The sequence below is a fragment of the Zingiber officinale genome, chromosome 6A (assembly GCF_018446385.1).
Source record: "Zingiber officinale cultivar Zhangliang chromosome 6A, Zo_v1.1, whole genome shotgun sequence".
In the NCBI taxonomy this organism is placed as follows: domain Eukaryota; kingdom Viridiplantae; phylum Streptophyta; class Magnoliopsida; order Zingiberales; family Zingiberaceae; genus Zingiber; species Zingiber officinale.
In genome coordinates, this window is record NC_055997.1 from 40,073,974 (window position 1) to 40,078,446 (window position 4,473).

The 4,473-nt window shown below is 39.4% G+C and overlaps 1 long non-coding RNA gene across 1 annotated transcript; it reads left to right on the forward strand.

The window, feature by feature from the left end:
* The first annotated feature begins 1,801 nt into the window (after positions 1 to 1,801).
* LOC121993894 lies at positions 1,802 to 3,125 on the forward strand. The gene is made up of 3 exons (XR_006115464.1): positions 1,802 to 2,231; positions 2,367 to 2,622; positions 3,045 to 3,125. It is a non-coding gene; the product is annotated as an uncharacterized LOC121993894 (long non-coding RNA).
* The last annotated feature ends 1,348 nt before the right edge of the window (positions 3,126 to 4,473 follow it).

The window sequence follows — 4,473 nt, forward strand, 5'->3', positions numbered from 1 at the left end:
AGTTTTAGGTTCAATTTCATATATCAAGGCTATTTGGCCACTGTTTCTGTAGGATGACCTAGTTCTAACTCCTAGAAATAGGTCACCCAGAATTTGGTTAGGTGGGTGAGAAGTACTTACTCTTGTTGGTCTTATATTTGAGTTAGTAGTTTGTTCTTCTAGTTTATTTGTCTTAGGTTGAATTTCATCATCTTCTATAATTCTTGGGTTAATGTCAACATTTTCATTTATCTTAGGTAGATTATTTTCTTCATCAAAGATTACATTAGTTGTTTCTTTAACTTTTAAGGTATTTTGATTATAGACTCTATAAGCTCTACTGGTTGTAAAGTACCCTAAAAATATTCCTTGGACTGATTTGGGTGTAAATTTTCCTAAGTAATCTTTAGTGTTTAAAATGTGAACTTTACATCCAAAGACTTTTAGATAGTTTAAATTTGGAATTTTATTATAGTATATCTCATAGGGGGTTTTATTGTGTAATTTGTTAATTAAAATTCTATTTTGAATGTAGTTTGTTGTATTTATGGCTTCAGCCCAGAATTGATGATTTAAGTTATACTCATTTAACATGGTTCTAGCGGCCTCCTGTAGGGTTCTATTTTTTTGTTCCATTAGCCCATTCTGTTGAGGGGTTCTGGGGCATGAAAATTCATGTTTGTATCCATTAATCTTACAAAATTAGGTAAATCTATGATTTTCAAACTCACCCCCATGATCACTTCTTATTCTTTTAATTTTAGTGTCTTTTTCATTTTCTATTAACTTGCAGAAATTATCAAAAACTTCAAAGGTTTCATCTTTTGTTTTTAGAAATTTCACCCAAGTGAACCTAGAGTAATCATCAATTATAACTAAGCAGTACTGGTTCTTGCTTAGTGACTTGGCTCCATGTGAATCAAATAGGTCTAAATGTAGGAGCTCAAGTAAGGAGTTAGTTCTATCTAGGTTGGTTGACTTGTGTGTTGATTTGGTTTGCTTACCTTGCTGGCAAACTTGGCAAACTGTATTTTCTAAGTTCCTTAATTTGGGTAGCCCTCTAACTAAGCCATTTTGACTCATTTTTGAAATGAGTTTGAAATGAGTGTGACCCAGTCTTCTGTGCCACAGGTTGGTTTCCTTTTGTTGTGTCAAAAAGCACTTTATTGGGGTTATGGGCAGGTCAATTGTGTAGATGTTATTTTTCCTAAATCCCTTAAGTATAACTTAGGGGTTATCAATATTTTTAACTAAACACCCAGAATTATTAAAACAACCAAGTAGCCACTATCACACAACTGACTAATACTTAGTAAGTTAAAGTTAAAGTTTTCAACTAATAAAACGTTTCGAATAATGAAATCAGAACTAAGTTTGATATTACCTTTTCCGATTACCATAAGTTTATCGTCGTTGCCAAATGCAACTGATCCTAGGTTCTTGAATTTGAGCTTAGTGAACTTCAACCTATTTCCAGTCATATGTCTGGAACATCCACTATCCAACATCCATTGATCCAATTCCTACATATAAGTTATTTGAATTGGATTTATTGTGATTGTTGCATATTAGATGATGCACTTGGGTGACTGCATATGATGTGAGATCTCGGAAAAATTTAATTAATAGGGTTATTTGGAAAATAGCCTTATAGGATTTTTCCGGAATTTTTAGAAATTTTCTGAGAATTTTTCGGAGCTCGTACGATGGGTTTTGAGGGGATTAATTTCGGACGCGGATAAGGCCTGTTTGGGATACCCGTTTAATTGAGAAAATGTTTTATTTATAAAACCTTTTCCTTTTTCTTTCCCCAAACGGCGACCCCGAGCCTCTCCTCACCCGAACCTTCTTCTCCCCTCTCTGCCCCGATGCGACCCCAACCTCCCTCGGTTCCTCTCGCTGTCGTCGCCGATCGCCACAAGGTCAGCGCCGGCAGGGGTCTTCTTCTCCGGAGCCTCACGAATGTCAGGTTCCATAGCTACTAGCGGTCGATTCTCTCTGCCCCAACGACCGATTCTCTTTGTCTCTCTCGCGGCCGGATCTGTGGCGATTGTCGATATCGCCGGAGGAGATCGTTGCCGGAGCTTGCCGGAGACCGAACCAGGAGGCTCGGATCATCCTGATATACTATTCTCAAGTTTTCCTCGAGCTTTCCTCCCGGTTCTACCAAACCTTTCTTCCCCGATTCGATGCCCTAGGTCGATCCTTTGCCATCCAATCGCCGGCTTGAAGATGCCCTAGGGTTTCGATGGGTAAGCAATCCGGACCTTATCACTTCTTTCCTCTTGATTCATTTGTTAGATTCTTGTTGATTCACGGATTGGGGCTTTGTTCTGGTTAATCCTTCTTGGTTGATCTTGGATCTCCCCTGCCTTGCTGTTGATTAGGGCTACGGGATTGAAGAGAAGGAGGGAGGTTTGTTCTTCTTGTTCTGATCGAGAGGTGAATCCAACAGTGAGGTTCTGGTTTGATCAGTGAGGTGTGCTCGGGATCTCAACAAGGTTGAGTGCTGAGGATTTACAAGCATGGCTATGAGCTAAGAGGCACTGTCTTAGGGATGTAGATCTTGGGTTGATCTTGCCGGCAACATGCACACCAGCATCATCAGTGGCTTTGGATCAAGAACAGGGGTTTGAATTTGAGGTAAGGTGTAGAGTAATTGATTTATATTGTTGATGAATTAGCTATGTGTTGAATTGGAGATGTTATGGATTACATGATGGTTAGTGTATCGTTAGTTGATACATGATGTGTAGATTTGAATTAGGAGTAATTGGGTTACTAGTTGTTGATTATGATTAGATTTATTTACGTAGATTTAATCTAATGGAATAATTAGGGTTAAGCAATTAACCCTAGTTAACTATTGGATCTAATCTAAGTTTGGATTTCTAATCAAATTGGTGATTAGGGATTAGGTAACTAACCCTAGTCGACCATTAGGTTTAGTTAGGTAAGTTGTGGTTATGATGATTAGGGTTTTGCCCTAATTTTTTATTAGGAATTTTATTTAGTTATTCTTTTGGATTTATCTAAATAAAATATATATATATTGTTTGATACAGGACTCTGATTTGAGACAGGCGTCTCGACGTTGGATTTAGCGTGATTGTACCTTCTATTTGAGGCGGGTACCCTTTGACTTATCTTTTGATACTGTCTTATGATATGTATAGTTTTTATATAGTTGCTAGTGATTGGTAGTTCAACACTTCCCCTGGATTTAGGTTTAGTTGATACCTATCACATGCTTCATCTGCTAGTTGCTTTACTTCAGGATTGGATATTTTATCTCTTGCCATGTGTATATATGTTCATAGAGGTGCATATCTATAGTGCTCTACTCTACTGGATTAGTTGCTTTACATGTGTGATACATGCTCTTGGATTCATGATACTTACATCATTGTATATGTGATGTCTTTGGATTTATGCTGTTTATATCATGTTTATATATATGCGTTTACCTTTTGGGCACACACATCTATGGAGGAGGCTATGTTCAGGTATGACATACTGTAGCCGCACGCACCATATCGCATGATTGCATGCTGGGCGATTGACGACTCCAGTGTTGTTGAGCTCGTCGGCCATTCGTGGACCCGCAGCGTGTTCACTGCGTGGGTAGTGGCACGGCCTTTCGGTGTGTAGGGTAGATCGCTCATTGGGGCCTCGTGGGTAGCGTGGCAGGGCGTGGTAGCACACCGGGTCCCTCCCGTCATCACAGGGAGATGAGGCGTTCGCTCCCTCCTATGTTTGAGGCGGGAGGATAGGTGTACTCGGCATCCCGTCCCACCTTGCTCGTTACTCATCGTGGGTAGTGACCAGAGTGCGGTTGTCGCACCCACTCGGTCTCACCATTGTGTGTGAGGCGAGACTACCGAGTAGGGGTGACCGGGATACGTATCATTGCATCGTATGCATTGCATTATTTTGAGTGATGCATTTGGTGATTCGTATGATTGACATGCATCTGAGTTATAGGCTTTTGCTCGACTATTTTTATCATGTATGTTCGATCACCAATGACAAGCCTCGCAGTGAGTCTGATTTATTTCGATTATGCATTTTCTTATTTTTTTCTTGCTATAGACTGTACTTTATGCCTATTTTTGGTTATTGACCATGATCCATATCATTATCTTGTTAGGAAACTGTGTACGTAGGTTGTATGGTTAGAGAACTGTACTATTGATCATATGGTTTAGGAGACTGTAGGTTTTACTGGTGGATATATATTGCTATACATGTCTATGGGTTTACTCACGAGTTATTTGAACTCACCCGTTATTCTTATTTTATTTGAGGTTGAGGCCAGAGAGATTCGATCGCTAGCCCCTTTGTCACGAGGATTTTCTTTGTCGGATTTATTCTGCTCTTGCATCTTAAATACTTGTATTGTGGGTTGTATTGTGGACATTGAACATTCGGGTTTACTACTATTGTTTTCCGCTGCAGATATTTTCATTACTTCGTGGATTTGGTTTTCTTCGA